The sequence below is a fragment of the Capricornis sumatraensis genome, chromosome X, assembly GCF_032405125.1.
Source record: "Capricornis sumatraensis isolate serow.1 chromosome X, serow.2, whole genome shotgun sequence".
NCBI classification, from domain to species: domain Eukaryota; kingdom Metazoa; phylum Chordata; class Mammalia; order Artiodactyla; family Bovidae; genus Capricornis; species Capricornis sumatraensis.
The window spans coordinates 106,410,728-106,431,476 of record NC_091092.1 but is presented as its reverse complement, the minus strand read 5'-3'; the positions used below and the strand labels follow the sequence as shown (position 1 = coordinate 106,431,476).

General features: G+C 39.6%; 1 non-coding gene and 1 pseudogene across 1 annotated transcript; one reads left to right on the top strand and one right to left on the bottom strand.

Annotated features, from left to right (window-relative positions):
- Positions 1-5,012: 5,012 nt before the first annotated feature.
- On the top strand, positions 5,013-5,636 carry LOC138071831 (protein FAM47E pseudogene; annotated as a pseudogene).
- A 5,963-nt stretch (positions 5,637-11,599) lies between these two features.
- On the bottom strand, positions 11,600-11,672 carry TRNAW-CCA (transfer RNA tryptophan (anticodon CCA)). The gene has a single exon. It is a non-coding gene; the product is annotated as a tRNA-Trp (tRNA).
- Positions 11,673-20,749: the final 9,077 nt, after the last annotated feature.

Sequence of the window (20,749 nt, the reverse complement as noted above, 5' to 3'; positions counted from 1 at the left end):
AATCTCACTTCTGGGTATACATCCAAAGAAAATGAAATCAGGATACTGAGACACATTCACTCCCATGTTCACTGTAGCATTATTCACAATAGCCCAGATATGGAAACAAATTAAATATCTATCCAGAGAAGAATAAAGGAAATATGAGATACACACACACACACACAAGAATATTATTCAGCCTTCAAAGAGAAGGAAATCCTACCTTTTGCAACATGGGTTAATCTGGAGGGCATCATGCTAAGTGAAATAATCAAGATGCAGAAAATTAAATACTGCAGGATTTCACTTATATGTTAAATCTAAAAGAGTCAAACTCCTAGAAGCAGAGAACAGTAGTAGTAACAGAGTTGGTTGTCAGAGACTGGTAGGTGGGGAAAGTTGTTGATCGAGGGGTACAAATTCTAACTCATTTAGGATGAATAAATTCTGAAAACCTAATGTAGAATACTGTGAATATAGTTAACAATATTATATATTTGAAATTTTCTAAGAGGGTAGATCTTAAGCCAAGTAAGATGGACAGTATGGGGGATGATTAATATGTTGATTAGCTTGATTGTGGTGATTGTTTCATTATGTATATGTTTATCAAATCATCAAGCTGTATACCTTAAAAATATGAAATTTTAAATTATCAATTATACATCACGAAAGCTGGGAAAAAAGATTATAATAAGTTTCAAAAGACTGAATAGAAAAAAATCTCTTGTACATGAAGGTTTATAGTAACATTATTCATAACAACAAAAAAGTGGAAAAACCCAAATATTCACCAACAGATGAACAGATACATTAAATATATCTACATAATTGATTAGTATCTGGCAATACAAAGAAATGAAGTACATATATGTGCTACTCCATGGATGAAACTCAAAAACGGTATGATAAATGAGAGAAGCCAGTCAAAAGTGACCACATATTCTATAATTGCATTTATATCAAATGTCCAGAATAGGCAAATTTAAAAAGACAGAAAGTAGATTAGTGGCTGCCAAGGGCTGAGGTGGCTGGGGGATGGACGAGGTGACTGCCAATGGGTTTGGTTTTCCTTTGAGATTAATGACTATGTGTCAAAACCGACTGCTTTGATAGTTGCACAATCCTATTAATACACTAAAACCCATTAGACTGCACACTTTAAAAGAATTAATTGATAATATGTAAGTTCTACCTCAATAAAGCTGTAATTTCAAAAAGGAAGAATCCACATCAGTGTGGAGCAGAGGAGTCAGGCTAGAAAGAAGAGAGGCCATAAGAAGACAGTCATCTGTCAGCAGCCAAAGGAGACTGGTTTCAGGACCCCAGCAGATACCAACATCTGCAGATTTCAAGTCCCTTGTATGAAATGGTGCAGTACAGTTGGCCGTCCATATCTTTAGGTTCTACATCCATGAACCCAGCTAAATGCAGATGGAAAACATTTGGAAAAAGAAAAATCCCAAAAGCAAAACATGAATTTGTGGTGCAACTATTTACAGAGCATTTACATTGCAAGAGGTATTATAAGTAATCTAGAGATGATTTAAAGTATACAGGCATGTACATAGATTATACACAAATACTGTACCATTTTACATAAGGCACTTGAACATCCACAGATTTGGGTATCTAAGGGGAGTCCTTGAGCTAACCCCAGGCCGATACCAAGGTACCAGTGTGAAATGTTTCTCCTCCGTGAAATCAGGAATGGTCGTTTATCCTTTGATATTCTTCCATATACCAAATATATTGCATTATTACAGGAAATAATTTGCGCCTCTCCTGATAGTTTAAAACTGAGTTTCAGCTATTTAATTCTTTACTTTCTAAAACTAACTAAAAGTTTTGGTTTATTGCTATTCTAGAACGTTTCCGATGTTATAGTGGCTCGTTTGTTTCTTTTATTAAGCCAGAAAGAAAAACACCAATACAGTATACTAACACATATATATGGAATTTAGAAAGATGGCAATGACGACCCTGTATGCAAGACAGGAAAAAAGACACAGCTGTGTATAACGGACTTTTGGACTCAGAGAGAGAGGGAGAGGGCGGGATGATTTGGGAGAATGGCATTCTATCATGTATACTATCATGTAAGAATTGAATCGCCAGTCTATGTCTGACGCAGGATACAGCATGCTTGGGGCTGGTGCATGGGGATCACCCACAGAGATGTTATGGGGAGGGAGGTGGGAGGGGGTTTCATGTTTGGGAACACATGTAAGAATTAAAGATTTTAAAATTTAATAAAAAAAATAAAAAAAAAAAGCTGTACATACTTTACACAATGTATCATACTGGTTGTGGTTTCTTTTGCAAGTCTGGAAATAATATAAATTTGCATTGTCATACTATTTTCATTTAACTATTTAAGTAGTAAAATAAAAGCTTTCTTGACAGTTTAGCAAGAACAAACTTTGTATCTTTCCATAGTGGAAGTTAAAGACAGGAGGAGATGAAACAGAAGTTCAGAGAAGATGAACAACAACAAAAAGATGTGAAAGATGTATACACAGACTACAAAGTATTGCTCAGATAAATGAAAGAATATATACATGAATGAAAACATGTACCTTTGTCATGGGTCAGGAAACTCAATATTCTTAAGCTGTCAAATATCTCAAAATTGATTCATAGATTCCACAAATCCTTATCAAAATCCCAACAGGTTTCTTTTAAAAGACATTGACAAGTTGATTCAAAAATTCTCATATATATTTAAAAGACCTGTAAGAGTCAAACCAACTTTGTAAAAGAAGAAAGAGGTTGGAGAACTAACGCAGCCTAGTTTCAAGGCTTATTGTAAAATACAAAGTATCAACACAGAACAGAATTGGAGTAAAGACAGAGAAATCAATGAAACAGAAAAGTGTGTCTAGACATGGACCCACAGAAATATGGACAACGCATACCTACGAAGTTACAAAGGTAACTGAGTGGAGAAATTTTTCTCTTTTCAAAAAAAAAATAAAAAATTTTGGAACTATTAGGTATCTGCAGGAAGAATAAAGATAAAAACTTTGGGACTTACCTCATAGTGCAGTGAATAAGAATTCATCTGCCAATGCAAGGGACACAGGTTTGATCCCTGGTAGAGGAAGATTCCACATGCTGAGGAGCAAATAAGTTGCTCCCCAAATGCCACAACTACTGAGCCCATGCTCTAGAGCCTGTGCTCCTGCAACAAGAGAAACCACCACAATGAAAAGGCCACACACCACAACTAGAGAGTAGCCACTGCTAACTGCAACTAGAGAAAGCCTGATCGCAGCAACAAAGACCTAGTACTGCCAAACATAAATAAAAATTAATAACTTTGATCCATATCTTCCATCACCTAAAGAATTGAAAGAGATGACAAATCTTAACATAAAACCTCAAGATTATACAAATTTTAGCAGAATAGGCAAACTTTGGATAGGCAAAGCTTTCTTAGATACAACACAAAAAGACAAGCCATATACTGGATATATACTTGATATACTGGACTTCATCAAATGTAAAAATTGTTCTTTAAAAGACAGTATTAAGACAATGAAAAGAAAAATCATAAGTGGAGAAGAAAATGCTTACAAATCATATATTACATCCAGAATACACAAATAATTCTAAAAATAAGATGTCAATCAAAACAATTTTTAAAAGTACAAAAAATTTGAATAGACTCTTCACCAAATGAGATATATGAATGGCAAATAAGCACCTGAACAGATGCTCAACACTGGTATTCCTTAAGGAAATACAAATTAAAACCAAAATGAGATACCATTATACACCTATTGTGCTGTGGGTGCTGTGCTTAGTCACTCAGTCATGTCTGATTCCTCCAGTATTCTTGCCTAGAGAATCCTGTGGACAGAGGAGCCTGGTAGGCTGCTGTCCATAGGGTCGCACAGAGTTGGACATGCTTGAAGCAACCTGGCATGTGTGCATGCATTGGAGAAGGAAATGGTAACCCACTCCAGTATTCTTGCCTGGAGAATCCCAGGGACATAGCAGCCTGGTGGGCTGCTGTCTACGGGGGTTGCACAGAGTCGGACACGACTGAAGCAACTTAGCAGCAGCAGCAGCAACATGTCTGATTCTTTGAGACCCCATGGACTCTAACACACCAGAATTCTCTGTCCATGGGTATTCTCCAGGCGAGAAGACTGGAGTGGGCTGCCATGCCCTCCTCCAGGGATCAAATCCAAGTCTTCTGCATTGCAGACTCTTTACCAGGTGAGCTACCAGGGATGCCCATACACATATTAGAACATCCAAAATTAAAATGACTAACCTTATTGAGTATCAGGGAAAGTGGAGAGGGAGTGCCATTCCCAAATACAACTAGTGTGTGTATATGTGTGTGTGCATGCTCAATTGTGTCCGACTTTCTGTGACCCCATGGACTATAGCTCTCCAGTCTCCTCTCTCCATGGAATTGTCCAGGAAAGAATACTGGATTGGGTTACCTCATCCTGCTCTAAGGGACTTCCCAACCCAGAGATTAAACCCATGTCTCCTGAGTTTCCTGCATTGGCAGGCAGATTCTTTACCACTAGCACCACATGGGAAACCCCTATACACAACTAGAAGAAATATTAACTAGTACAACCTGTTTGGAAAAGTTTGGTAGTGGTCTAAAACATAAAACCTCATCTGCTCCCAGCTTTCCATCAGTTAAAGTTTACCCAAGAGAAATGAAAGCATATGGACATACAAAGACAGAAACACAAATATTTGCAGCAGCTTTATTTGTGATAGCCTCAAATTGCAAATAATCCAAATGTCCATCAAAAGGTGAGTGCATAAATAAGTGATGCTATGTCCATACAATGGACTAGTAACGGCACAGTAACTACAACAAAAAAGAATGTGCCTTCACTGCGCATCCTGGGAGAATGCAGGTTTCACATGGTGCCTGCATTGACCCGCCTCCAGGAAGAATCTAGCGGCACCTGGCTACGTGGTCTCCTAGCAACCGGAGAAGCCGGGACAAAAAACTACTGAAGCGGTGAGTCCCCCTCGAGGCCAGGGGAACCATGGCAGACAAGAAGTGGCTGCTAGGGCCGGGGCCACTGGAACCAATGCCCCTGGGTATGAACTGCAAGCCCTGGTACAAAGACAAGTTACCCTCCAAGTGTTTCGCAAAGCACAAGAAGGCACTCCTGAAGTTCCCGACATACCTGGACAGCCGGCAGTGGGTATTTGTGAAAGAGGGGCTGGACAACTTCCGGAAGGGCTGCCCACCTTGTAAAGATCTGATCATTCGAGGACCTAATGAGGGCTTTCTCCCCGTGATTGCTCACAGAGTTCCCCAGCATGCCCCACCAAAGAAAAAGCTGCCTGCGGAAGCAGAGGTGTTCTCCATGCTTTCATCAGCCCAGCAAGCACGGAAGGCATTCGTGGAGGAAATTGAAGCCCACCTGACCAAGCATCCATTTGCGCTCTACACAAAGCTGGAGGAAGATCTACCTGCAGACCTCTTATTAAAGGTGCTGGAAGTGCTCGATCCTGACAGAAAGCTGGAGGACTTGTGGGCTTACAGTCTGGGTCCCAAGAGAAAAAAGAAGTTCCCCACAAAGCTTTGTGAAAAACGCCGAGACAGTCGAGCTGGAACCTGTCGAGGAGGCTCCCGTGTCACACCCAGCCAGTTTGTATTATGAAGACAAAAAGTCAAGCAGAAAGGATTCACTCACTGATTTGTCTTTTAATGTACCAAAAGGAATTCGGAAATTCTGCAAATGGATTTCTACTTTCAGAGACTTGGGCACTGACGAACAGTTCATCATGAAACTGTGTGAGGTTGGCTGCGACTGCCCAGCAACCCATGACAAACCCCGCATAAAGAAAGTATCCCAGGTTTCTTCAAAGGTAAGGTTCGGCATCAAGACAGGTAAAATGGAGGTGAAAAAATTCTCCACGGAGGAAAGAAACTGGGAGAGGAAACTCCAGAAACCACACAATCCTTATAAACCTGACTGGGTGAAGATAAGGTATGGTGCATGGTACCTGCAGCCCAAGTTGTGGAAAAAGCTAATAAATGACGAACCTTTGATTGACCCCAAGGCCTTACTTGAAGGTGGGATTTTTGGAAAGAAGTTTCGTGAACAGGACATTCTTGAAGATCTTTATGGGACAATTGCATTTAAAGATTTCATTCTAAGAAAGGCCTACCGGATGCCAGACATCCTTGAGAGGTTGTTCACCAGGAAGGGATGGAAATATGATTCTGTTAAGACTCCTTTACACAAAGTGATAAAAATCAACTTAATGGGAGAAGATGATGCACAGGAATATGCTTAGACATTTTCCTATTTACTACTTAACTTGGCTTTTTTTCCTCTCTCATTGTAACATCCATCAGAATTCATGGTGAGTGTCCATCCCACCATATATGTACAACTTTGACTCTACATCTGTAAATTTAATACCTAATGCTTATAAACAGTTCTCAATGACCTTCTGCTTGGGTTTATCAACATTTTATCAGTTTTATCGCCTATGAAATCAATATTCACAAATACTCTTCTCACATTTTATAGCATTGTGAATACCACATTGTTGTATCAGTTATTTGTAAAAATAAAACCACAAAATAATTACTTTTTAAGAGTATGATCTAGCTATGTCAGCTACAAAATGGGATCAATTTCAAAATAATTGTGCTAAGAAAAAGTAGACATGCAGTTCCACTTGTATTAAAATGATGAGTTAATTATGACAATTACTCTTAAGTACAATTGGTAGCCAAAATAATGTTAGCCCCATTTAATAATGAAATTGCTATCCCCTTATTGGGATTGCATCAAGCTCCCAAAACAGATGGAAAACTATCAAAATTATAGGTGAAACTTTGTTATGCTGGTTTGCCATGCCTCTCAATTAAATATACTTAAAAACTTTTAACCATATTCATAAAAAATTCAGCAAGAAAAGTATTTCCATATAACATAGGTACAGAATAGCAGGGAGCTTCAAGTTCTTAGCAAATCTAGTGTGCAAAATAGAGTGAGCAAAACTACACACAGCATCATCAAATATCCACACATATTTATTCAAGTAAGATTAATCGTTTCATTTCATGAATAGTGACTAAAAACTCACTCATGAATGTAAACGAGGAAGTCAAGTAACTTCTTTACATTTCCAAAATAACAGGTAAAATTGTCTGGGATAGGAAACTGGTAGTGAGAAAGATTGGAGAAGGCAATGGCAACCCATTCTGTACTCTTGCCTGGAAAATCCCATGGATGGAGGAGCCTGGTAGGCTGCAGTCCATGGGGTTACTAGGAGTCGGACATGACTGAGCGACTTCACTTTGACTTTTCACTTTCATGCATTGGAGAAGGAAATGGCAACCCTCACTCCAGTGTTCTTGCCTGGAGAATCCCAGGTACAGGGGAGCCTGGTGGGCTGCCGTTGATGGGGTCGCACAGAGTCGGACACAACTGAAGCGACTTAGCAGCAGCAGCAGTGAGAAAGATTAGAAGCACAGATCTGCAGGGCAATTCTATTTCTGGTAATGAAGGAATTCATCTGTAAATGGAAGTATGTGCATATACTTTACCCTAGTGAGAAGGGAACAGAGTCATCAGGTTGTCAGTCAGTCAGTTCAGTCGCTCAGTCGTGTCCAACTGTTTGCAACCCCATGAACCACAGCACACCAGGCCTCCCTGTCCATCACCAACTCCAGGAGTCCACCCAAACCCATGTCCATCGAGTCAGTGATGCCATCCAACCATCTCATCCTCTGTCACCCCCTTCTCTTCCTGCCCTCAATCTTTCCCAGTATCACAGTCTTTTCCAGTGAGTCAGCTCTTCGCATCAGGTGGTCAAAGTATTGGAGTTTCAGCGTCAACATCAGTCCTTCCAATGAACACCCAGGACTGATGTGAGAAGGGAACAGAGCCATCAGGTTGCAGTGTTCACCAACATCCTTACTGCAATCAACTACTCCCTTTTCACTCCTCCATCTTCACCGGGGTTACTTAGTGTCTGAATTACTGACTTGTTCCCTTTAACTACTCTCAAAGTTCTTGATTCAAATATTTACAAAGACTATCCATTCACATCCTGGCACTGGATCTCACTGCCTCCATTCATCTAGTCCTCATCTCACTACAGACAGTAGGTAAGATGATCCCTACAGTCAGACTCTAGCCTTTGTTTCTGGCAATACTTACACCAATTCCAAATCTCAACTTCAGTTATCCCACCTTCCAATCCCTACTTTTTACCTTGTGGATCAGGCCCTTTTAATATTCCCAAACCTCCAATTCTTCTACTCCAACATGTTAACAATCCAATGACCCTCACCACATTTTCAGCATTAATTGTGCCTTGCTTCAGTTCCTTACCTTCCCAGCTTAGGCTCCACTGACTATTTTCCCTTCTTTGAGTATACTTTTAACTCCCTTGACTCTTATAGTCTTCTGATAAAACCCCAATCCTGGTTAAATCTTAATCTCTGCCATTCTTGTACCTGCACCCAAATGGTTATACATGGCTAGAGAAAATCACATACCACAGGACCTGGTTACATATGGCATGAATCTTAAATGTGCCTTCAACACTAGCTGAAATTCTGCTCCATTTATTTCCCTCATCAATACATTTTCCTGTTTTCTAGTGATTATCTTACTTCTGCAATCAGTTGCCCAAATCCCTGTTTCTATTCCTCCTTCTCAAAGCACTGCTTTGTACTTCATTGAGGAAAAAAAATATTTAGAAGAGAACCATCTTTTCCTCCCATTACCACATCTACCAGGCCACTGACATCTGTACCCATATTCTCCACCTTCTGAAACAAAGGATGAACTCTTTATTCTACTAAGGCAAAGCCTTTCGTTTGTGCATTGGATGTCAACATTTTGCCCAATTAAATATTTGTCCTGTATTTTTCTCCTTATTTTCCTATATTATTGTTCTGTTTTGAGGGGGGGATAATTCTTGTCATTAAAAAACAAACAAACCAAAACCAAAAAGGCTCTTATAACTCCCATCATGTGAAATAACCAAACCAAATAAAAATTCTCCTGATGTATTTTTTCTTTCCAGTTACCATTTGATATTTTCTGCTCCACTTTGTAGAAAAATTACCAAAAAGAGTTGTGGTATAAATCACTGTTTCCACGTCTTCATCTCCTAGGGTCTCTTGAATTCATTCCAATCAGAATTTTGTTCTAATTTCCTAGTGACATGTTCTTGTCAAGGTCACCAATAAGGTGTCATGGCGAAATTTAGTATTTTCATCTTATTCAAGAGCATTGGGCCTAATAAGTAATTCATTCCTTTCTGGATCCCCTCCTTTTTTTATTCTTCTAACATGACAATTCCTGTGTTCTGGTCCTTCTCCAGTCTGAGACTTAAATTTGAAATTCTCCTGTTTCTGACCTGGATATACCCAGAGGATCAGTCCTGGGACTAACTCTGCAGGTAATTCAATTGAATAGCATGATTTTATCACACACACACACATACACACATACACACACACACACACACACACACACACCCCAATTTTTAGTCAACTCCAGATTGCAATATAGTCAATTGCCCACATGATACCTCTACTAGCATGTGTAATAGGAATTTAAAATAAAGCATTATCTTCCACATACAAGCAATATCATATGAAATTTGTCTTTTTCTATGTGACTTACTTCACTTAGTATGATAATCTCTAGGTTCATTCATGTTGCTAAAAATGGCATTATTTCATTCTTTTTTATGGCTGAGTAATATTTCATCATTTGTATATACATCTATCACTTTTATGTGGAATCTAAAAAAAATTATACAAATGAACTTTTTTACAAAACAGAAATAGACTCACAGACATAGAAAGCAAATTTATGATTACCAAAGGGAAAAGATGGAGGGATTAAGAGTTAGGTATTAACAGATACACACTACTATATATAAAAAATAAACAACAAGGACCCACTGCATAGCATAGCAAACTATATTCAATATCTTATAATAATCTATAATGGAAAAAATCTGAAAAAGAATATATTTATGTAGGTATAACCATATAAGGGCTCCCCTGGTGGCTCAGTGGTAAAGATGCAGGAGATGCAGGTTCGTTCCCTGGGCTGGGAAGATCCCCTGGAGGAGGAAATGACAACCCATTCCAGTATTCTTTCCTGGAGAATTCCATGGACAGAGAAGCCTGGTGGGCTATAGTTCATGGGGTCACAAGGAGTCGGACACAACTGAAGTGGCTGAGCACACATGCATGTAGGTGTAACAGAATCACGTTGGTGTACTCCTGAAACTAATACATTATAAATCAACTACACTTCAATAAAAAGAAGGAGCATTATCATAAGAACTCTCATAATTTCCTACTTCTAAATTTGCTTATCTTGTCATGTTCCCCATTTTGGTAAACAGCATCATCACTCAGAGTTGCCAGGCTAGCTTTGACTTCTCCAATTCTATGCTGCAGTTTGACATATCTTCACAATGTATTCCCAAAGGGAGAGCCTCTACTCTTATTACCATCTCTACTCTTAAACTATTCTTCTCTGAGCCATCATATCTTGCCACACAATAGCAAAAGCCTCTCACCTTACCTTCTGACTGCAGTTCTTTTCACACTGTAGATTATTTTCCACAGAGTAAACCAGAGTGATCTTTTAAACACCAAATTCAGGTCATATTCCTCTCCAACTACAATGCTCAGAGGTCTCCCATTACACTTGGGATAAAATCTCAAGTCTCCATTGAGAGTGAGAAATACCCCATGTCAGAGCTTTTGAATTTGCTCTTCCATCTGCAATGTTCTCTTCCTAGATGCACATATGGTTTATTTTATTCAGGTATAGTTCAAATGTCACCTCTTTGGAGAGTCCTCCTCAGATTACCATACTCCAATTATCACCATTGATCATTTTCTACCACCCCACCTTCCCCTAATTTCATAATATTTATCTCTATGAGATGTGGTGTGTATATGTGTATTTGTTTATTTGTTTATTTCCTCTCTTCTCTAGGCTTAACACCCTGTGGAAATAAGTATACTTTTAATTGGCCTCTAAGTTCTCACTACACAGAAAATGCTGGATACAAAGTAGATGCTCGATAACTATTTGTTGATTGGATGAAAAGAGAAGCTTTTTTAAATAATAGGATTTATTAAAAGTCTACAATATTTCCCTCACATTTTAATAATCAAACCCTGTTCTACTCTCATCTCCTTTTTTTAAAAAAACCAAAATGTGAAATGATCCCTATCCAAAGTGGTCTCTTCCTCCCCAAAAGGTCTCCTTCTTTTTCCTTCTTTTTTACTGACCAGAATTTATCACAGTTTCCAGCATCATAATACATGCCTTTCTCATTCTTTCCACTGCAATCACATGCAAAACAAAGGCTATTTGTCACTTCCTTTATATTTAAGGTTAGTACTATATGCATCACTCAATGTGCTAATTATCTGCTTCATCCCATTGTATTTTAACACAAATCACCCTTTTTTAAACAAAAGAAAGGGAACGTGAAGTCGCTCAGTCATGTCCGACTCTTTGCGACCCCATGGACTGTAGCCTACCAGGCTTCTCCTTCCATGGGATTCTCCAGGCAAGAATACTAGAGTGGGTTACCATTTCCTTCTCCAGAGGATCTTCCTGACCCAGGGATCGAACCTGGGTCTCCTGCATTGGAGGCAGACGCTTTAACCTCTGAGCCACCAGGGAAGCCACAGACACTCAAATGTTCAACTACATGACTGAATGAATTTCTCTGTGACATAAATAAGTCAGGTAAACCAAACTGTAGTGTGAAATGACTCCATGGGCAGTAGTTCCTTAGAAAAGCTAGGATGTGCAAGGGAGGTAAGAAAGGAGATTTAGGGCTTCCCTGGTGGTTAAGAATCCGCCAACCAATGTAGGGGACAAGGATTCCATTGATTGATCCCTGGTCTAGGAATTAAGACCTCACATGCTGCAGAGCAACTAAGCCCGCACACCACAACTACTGAGACCCACATGCCCTAGAGTTCATGCTCAGCAACAAGAGAAGTCACCACAAAAAGAAGCCAGCACACCACAACTAGAGTGTAGCCCCTGTTCGCTGCAATCAGAGAAAGACTGCATACAGCAACAAGAGTCCCAGTGAAGACCAAGAGCAGCCAAAACTAAATAATTTTTTTTAATTTAAAAAAATGAGAGGAAATTTCAGTCTTCCATTTAACCAAAATTGGAATTATCTAAAATTCCCTCAACTTTAAAAGTGCATTAAGGAATATGCACATGTCACAGAAATAGCAACATATTTATAGTCAGAAGACACACTTAGAATACCTTCTTTTCCATATTTTCATTACGTTACCTTGTACTTCAACAAGCATGTCTCCTTATCTATAAGATGGAGACCATATTATCAAACTCAGATTTTGCTGAAAATTAAAGGATCACTTTATATAAGTGCCTAATACCACCAACATCACAGACGAGATACCCAGCATACATTTGTGAAAGAGAAGGGAGTAAGAAGGGTTTGAAAAGGGTACATAGGAAAGAAGCCAAGAGGAAAAAAAAAACTTTTTGATGGTGTTTATCCAGGGTGATAGCATTCAACTAAAACCTCACTCAATTCTAGCTTTTGCTTAAGATGAAAATGCATTTTCAAAATAAGAGTCACGAATAAGGCCACTTATCACTTACTAGTGAAAATAAGTTTCTTCAGTGAAATTGTATGGGTTTCTTCACTGCAGCAATTATCCACATTGGTATTAGTTGTCATACAGACATAAATAGACACAAACAGAATTTAGATTTCTTAACACCAGTGCAACTTCAAATCCACAGAAGCCTTTTTATAAGGAGAGGAAATTCAGGAGAGCTTGATTAGTTATAATTGTGTTAGTATAGCTACTTAAAAATTTTTCAAAATGCTCATTCACAATCTTTGTGGGGTTTTTTTGTTTTGGGGTTGACAACACAGAGAAACCCCAAAGAATTATTATCTCCATCTTATAACTGAGAAAACTTAAAAAAAAAAAAAGTGAGTTATCTAAGGTCAAGCAGGAGGTCAAAGTCTTCTAATTGTATTATTTCCACACTGACACTCAGCAATATCATGGACAAGGAAATATTTACCTTGAAACCTTGGACCCCCTCAACCACTGAAAATGGAGGAAGAACATACGCAACACTGGAGCCTCAAATAAGGGAAACATAAAGATGTATTTTTATTTGCTGGAACCAGCTGTACCCTGCTCTTCCATCTTGCCTATTAAAACAACCACAGCTTTGTCAGTTGTGTGGCAGGAGCAGGGAGAAATGAAATTCAGGTCTGGGAGGATGCAAAAATCATAAACCAAGTAGAACTGTATAGCATGGCCAGTGATATCTATGTCATGCTCTCCTGATCTCTTAACAATTAAACAGAAGATAAGACCTCCTCTTTGAGGTCTATAATAAGAGTAACTAAGAAATCTTCAGTGTGTAAAATAAAAATTATGCCTTTAAATAAGGAAACTATTTACAGCACTGTTCATAATAGTTCTAGCATACCCAACAAATCTTTGCATTGTGAGAAACAAAATTGATAGCACATGGAAAGACTGAAAGATAAATGAAATAGCTAGTTTTGTAGTTCAATAGCGTGAAGTGAAGAGGTGTTAAGTTGCTCAGTCATGTCTGACTCTTTGTGACCCCATGGACTGTAGCCCACCAGGCTCCTCTGTCCATGGAATTCTCCAGGCAAGAATACTGGAGTGGGTAGCCATCCCCTTCTCCAGGGGATCGCCCTGACCTAGGGATTGAACCTGGGTTTCCTGCATAGCTTACATAATGGGAAATCTGCTCAGCCATCAGATGGGCTGTATGCTGGGCTCCAAAGCCAGGCAGATAGGTGCACTGGATTCCACGATTTCTCAGAGTCACTGTTTGGGCTTCCTGGCTGGGCAAGCCTAGAGGCTGTGCTCTGGATGAGGCATCTGGATGGGGCTGTTGGCTTGTGACCCTGCCTAAGCAGGGATATAGGATGCATTCCAATGGCTGGGCCAGATTTCTGGCTGGGCACCTCATGTGGGTAGAGCTGCTCTTGTGCTCCCTGACCAAATGAGATTACTGGCTCCATACCACAGGTGGGCAGAACTGCTCGCTGTGCTCTCTGATAGGGGTACCACTGCCATCAGGTACACAGGCCATCAAAATCTATGCACTGAATGCTGTAAACCCTGCCCCATCTATCTCCCTTTTATTTCAAGCTAATCCCAGGGAGTCACTCCCTTTTCTCCCAATGTTCCCTGTGAGATGGAAAGAAGTGGATCTCAAGAGAAGTTTCCCAGAATGTTGTGGAACCTGGAAGTTTACACATAAATCTCTTTTCCCTGCTGGAGAAATCTTTTGGTGTGGCTCTGTGCAGGCCTGCAGGAGGGGCTGTGTGGTCAGAGTGAAGTTGCTTTGTGGTCCAGAGGAGGGTGCTTCAGCCTCACCTCTGGGTTCTGGGATTTTTTTCCCCTCTCCCTCCCCGCAAAGGCCTTCTTGTCTGTGGATAGTTGCTAGCTGATCTTTCTTTAATGGAAAGTAAAACCAGGAGCCTCTGATTCTGTCATCTTGTCGATTTCACATCTACTGCCACCCGCCCCCTCATCAGACTTTCCTTATAGCATCTGTGGAAAGTAACTAAGTTCTAAAAATCACTCAAATCTTCTACACATGGCATATCTGCATTCTTTCCTAAATCAGTTCAGTTCAGTTGCTCAGTCGTGTCCGACTGTTTGTGACCCCATGAATCGCAGCACACCGGCCTCTCTGTCCATCACCATCTCCTGGAGTTCACTCAAACTCACGTCCATCGAGTTGGTGATGCCATTCAGCCGTCTCATCTTCTGTCATCCCCTTCTCCTCCTGCCCCCAATCCCTCCCAGCATCAGAGTCTTTTCCAATGAGTCAGCTCTTTGCATGAGGTGGCCAAAGTACTGGAGTTTCAGCTTTAGCATCATTTCTTCCAAAGAAATCCTAGGGCTGATCTCCTTCAGAATGGACTGGATAAAAAACATATTCAGCTTTATGAGCTACCCTGCTTTTCATAACACAGTACAGAATACCAGTGTTTAATGGTCTGTATTCAATAGACTAAATACATATACTCTTGAAATAATTTAAAATAATATCTACTACATGACTACCACACTAAAATAAATTTAAAGAACATGATTAAAATAAGATCTACTACTCTTTGCATTATTAAGCCCCAAGTAGAGAAAGATCCTTGGAAGGAAAGTTATGACCAACCTAGATAGCATACTCAAAAGCAGAGACATTACTTTGCCAACAAAGGTCCTTTTAGTCAAGGCCATGGTTTTTCCTGTGGTCATGTATGGATGTGAGAGTTGGACTGTGAAGAAAGCTGAGTGCTGAAGAATTGATGCTTTTGAACTGTGGTGTTGGAGAAGACTCTTGAGAGTCCCTTGGACTGCAAGGAGATCCAATCAGTCCATTCTGAAGGAGATCAGTCCTGGGTGTTCTTTGGAAGGACTGATGCTAAAGCTGAAACTCCAGTACTTTGGCCACCTCATGCAAAGAGTTGACTCATTGGAAAAGACTCTGATGCTGGGAGGGATTGGGGGTAGGAGGAGAAAGGGATGACAGAGGATGAGATGGCTGGATGGCATCACCGACTCGATGGCCAAGAGTTTGGGTGAACTCCGGGAGTTGGTGATGGACAGGGAGGCCTGGCGTGCTGCAATTCATGGGGTCGCAAAGAGTTGGACACGACTGAGCGACTAAACTGAACTGAACTGAGAGAAAGCTCTGCAGTAGAAATAAATAGACATGATCTAATGTCCCTGACCTTAGGAACTTTACAATTTCCTTAGAGTGCAAAGACAGATACACTTGAAATTAAATAGTAACTCAGGAAAATAATATTAGAAATGTCAAAAGGCTATATAAATCTATATTTTTTATAAGCTACGTTTTGAAGATCAATTCCTTTCTCATACTAATCTTTGGGATTTATTGATTCCAAAAGCTATTCATATATTTTGTAACTGCATTATCTGCTAACCTTTCCAGCAAAAACAGCATAAAATAGATTTTAGTGACTAGCTAAAAAAGAGAAAGAACAAAATATGAGGGAAGAGAAAAAGCATTATATTTTCGGGATTTTAATAGAAGAGCCTAAAATTTAAAAATTAAGGTGAACTTTTTATATAGTGAGTAGACTACTTTCTCAGGGTCAGTCTAGTTCCTAAAATAAAAGCTACTGTGTATTGACTGTAATCAATCAACTGTGTGATATTAGCATAATCATAAATGCATCATCTAATCCTCTTAACATCTCATATCATTAGTACCATTTTTCTGATGAGTGAATCACTATAGGCAAGTTCACAGCTTGGAATGCATAGAGTCAGGCTTTCAGCTGATGACTGTTTAACATGAAACCCCACATCTTTCACCACCTCCTAAGAAGGGAGTAAAGAAAGGATACTGCACTCATTCTATACCTATGTACCTTAAATAATGCAGCAGTATCCTGAGAATACAGAACATGCGTGTGTGCTAAGTCATTCAGTCATGTTCAGCTCTTTGCCACCCCCATGGACTGTAGCCTGCCAGGCTCCTCTGTCCATGGGATTCTCCAGGCAAGAATACTGGAGTGGGTTGCCATTTCCTACTCCAGGGGATCTTCCCGATCAGGGATTGAACCCACGTCTCTTACATATCCTGCATTGGCAGTCAAGTTCTTGACCACTAGTGCCACCTGGGAAGCTAATATAGAACACGAATCATCTAAATTCTCCAGATTGAAGTGTACATTACATAGAAATTATTGAGAGATTAAACTTTAAAAGTTTATATTTTAGAAGCTAGCAAAAAATTTCCTGAATCACATTGTTGCAGGAAGGGGACCCCTTCCAGGGCCTGAAACCAGGCTCTTGTCTAACACTCAGAAATGAATTGTCCGAGGAGACACATGTGCTGACAAAGCAAGAGACTTTATTGGAAAAAGGCACCCAGGTGGAGAACAGCAGGGTAAGGGAACCAAGGAGAACTGCTCTGCCATGTGGCTCGCAGTCTTGGGTTTTATGGTGATGGGGTTAGTTTCTGGGTTGTCTTTAGTCAATCATTCTGAGTCAGAGCCCTTCCTGGTGGTGCACACCTTGTTCAGCCAAGATGGATGCCAGCGAGAAGGATTCTGGGAGGTGGTCGGACATGTGCTATATCCTTTTGACCTTTCCTGAACTCTTCTGCTCGTTGGGGCTTATTAATTCCCTGTTCCTTACCAGGACCTCCTGTCATAAAACGACTCATGCAAATGGTTACTATGGTGCCTGGCCAGGGTGGGCAGTTTCAGTCAGTGTGCTTCCCCTAACAACTTCATATTAATGAATATGAAAAATGAAGAATAACTCATAACCTCAGTTTTCAACTAATGTTGACTCAATCCATGATATTTAGTACAACATGTGTATTTTTAAAAAACAATAAGGACTTTCCTAGTGATCCAGTGGTTGGGAATCCTCCTACCAATGTAAGGGACATGGGTTTGATCTCTGGTTTGGGGAGATTCCACATGCAATGGGGCAATTAAGCCCCTGTGCCACAACTACTAAGCCTGCACTCTAGGGCCTGTGTGTCACAACTCCTGAGCCCATGTGCCCTAGAGCCCGTGCTCTGCAATAAGAGAGGCCATTGCAATGAGAAGTCTGCACACTGTGATTAGAGAGTGGCCCTAGATCACTGCAACTACAAAAGCCCACATGCAGCAATGAAGACCCAGGACAGCCAAAAATGAATAAATTAAAAAATTAAAAATTCACATAATGCACACCCACACAGTCGGCCAAGATGCATGTTCCCACTAAGGTCTACTTTACCTGGCTAATATATATCCATACCACATCCACAGTAAGGTCTAAATTTTAGCGAAAGTAACTCTAAGCAATCAAAGGCTAATATTCACATACAAATCATACAAATGCATGTATTCCATATACACACAGACACACTGTGGTTTTCTCACGTTATTCAGACTATCACAAAATGTGAATTGAAATGTCATATTTTTGCAAAAACAGTTATAATATTCTATTATTACCTGCTTTCTCTTATTTGACTCAAAAGCAGTCCTTTGCAAGAATACAGTCTGAGGGATGCTCCACATCATCTAGCTATGACATAGTTTTATAAACACAAGTGTCCCAGAGAGAAGGGCTTGCCAGGTGGCCCAGTGGTAAAGAATCCACTTGTCAATGCAGGAGACGCGGGTTTGATCCTTGGGTCGGGAAGATCCCCTGGAGGAGAAAACGGTAACCCACCCTGGTTTTCTTTCCTGGAAAATTCCATGGACAGAGGAGCCTAGTGGGCTTACAGTCCATGGGTCACAAAGAGTTGAACACGACTTAGCAACTGAGCATGTACAAACATCCCACATAGACATTTACTCCAATAACCTGTTTTGATTCAAAACACAATCTAACCAAACATGTTTAATAGCCTGGCTAGGAAAATCAGTACCACAGTTTATAGAACAGTCTCTCTGGAAAGAAAAGGAGGTAGACTCTTGGTTCTGCATAAAAATCTTGTTAATCCTATTTACATTTCCCCTTCCTACATTTGTAACAACTGAATAAACAAATTATACTTTTTATTTTGTAGCTGCAATCTCTGTAGACAAACTGATTAAAATACTTACATTGATGTGATCAACACATGTAGCAATCAATAAAGATCCAGGAATTGATTCTTAAAATTTAAGGAATTCTGCACCTTGATTCACTTGTATGCTATTGTCTTTTTTTCTAAAAATTAGGGATTGTTGGTGCAAAAGTCAAAAAAGAATTAAGGGGAAAGGGCCACAAAGAGAAGACTGCAGTTTTCTATTGCATCATTGAGGAATACATGTTATTAAGGAACAAAGTGATGATTTAGGGGGGAATAAAAGCATGTATAATTGAAAGAGAACTCATGAAAGAGGGAAGCAATTGGAACCAACATTTCCCATTATTGTCACTTTTTTTTGTCCATGACAGTTAAGATCTGAGGAATATTAAGCAATGTTTCCATAGCTGCATGTAGAAGAAAATAATATTCCTGCCACCAGAACCTGCTCTAGTACTTCTTTCTCATTGCACTCCAGGCCTCAGACTCTACCACACAGACACACAAAGGGAAGTGTGTTATCCCTGAAAAATCTTGTCAGTAGTTCTCTTCTCAGTTCCCAGTTCCAACAGCCTCTTCCCTTTCTAAAAGGCTGCCTTTGGCCTCACCCCTTCCCAAATTCACCAGTTACTTCACAACACATCTGAAATTCCTGTCCTGTAAAGGAATGCTAGGCTTTGTCTTGGTGTTCAGCTTCTCTTCCAAGAGATATGTATAGACACACAAATTGTTAGGTTTACAGTTCTAACAGCATATTTTAAAGCTACAGAGCTTTATACCTAGCTATATGTTTGTGTATATTAAAGTAAAATTAAAAGAATAATTTGTCACAACTGGGTCTGTTTGATTGGTTTTCCTTTTGTACACCCATGGCTGATTCATGTAAATGTGTGGCAAAACCACAATATTATAATTAGCCTCTAATTAAAATAAATAAATTTAAAAAAGAAACAGTTTAAATACAAATTTAATACTAATTCCATTGTTTTTTAATTGGACAGATGAAACTAAAACTTTAAAGGGCCAGTCTTTAAATCATGTTTCTGAGCCCCTACTTTGTGAAATCTAGCATCAAACAAGTTAAATGCAATCTTTGTTCTAATCCTCATGGTCCAGCCAAACTTTTCAAATTACCAAGAGAGGAATCCAATTCACAGTGTCACTCTCTATTATTTACAAGTTATGTGCTTTAACATATTATATACTCTGTAATCCACAATTTCTTTATCTGTAAAATATGGGTAATAATAGCAAAAACTCAGAAAGTAACTGTAATAACAGAAGGTAGAGTGAACAGCCCAGTGACAGACAGTATTGATTTTAGATTGATACATCACTTTTTGTATGTGTGTGTTAGATGCTTAGTCGTGTCTGACTCTTTGCAACCCCATAGACTGTAGCCCACCAGGCTCCTCTGTCCATGGGATTCTCCAGGCAAGAATACTGGAGTGGGTTGCCATTTCATTCTCCAGGGGATCTTCCGGATTCAAGGATCAACCTGTGTCTCCTATGTCTCCTGCAAATCCTGCATTGGCAGGCAGATTCTTTATTACTGAGCCACCTGGGAAGCCCCATTTAGTAACAATACTGTATTGTATATTTGAAAGCTGCTTAGAGAGTATATCTTAAAAATTCTTATCACTAGAGAAAAAATTCTTTAACTATCTGAGGTGTGGTGATTAACATTAAGCAAATTTATTGTGGTAATCATTTTGCAGTATATATCAAATCATACATCTTGGACTAATACAATATGATATGACAACTGTATCTCAAAAAAAAAAAAAAAACCTTGAAAAAGACAGGAGAGCTGGTATGCTGCAGTCCATGGAGTCGCAAAGAATTAGACATGACTTAGCTACTGAACAACAACTTGAAAAAGACATTTGCCTGAAAGTAACTTGAATTGGTAGACTCAGTAAAGCAGACTGCCCTCCTTAGTGTGACAGCCTCAACTAATCAGTTGAAGGCCTCCAAAGAACAAAAAGGCTGACTCTCCTTTGAATAAGAGGGAACTCCTCCTGTCTGACTGCCTTCAACCTAGGACATCAGTATTTTCTTGCCTTCAAACTTAAACTGACACCATCAGCTCCTCTTGGTTCTCCCCCCATCCAGGCTCTCTTGTACCTTCAGCTGACTGTCAATCTCAGGTC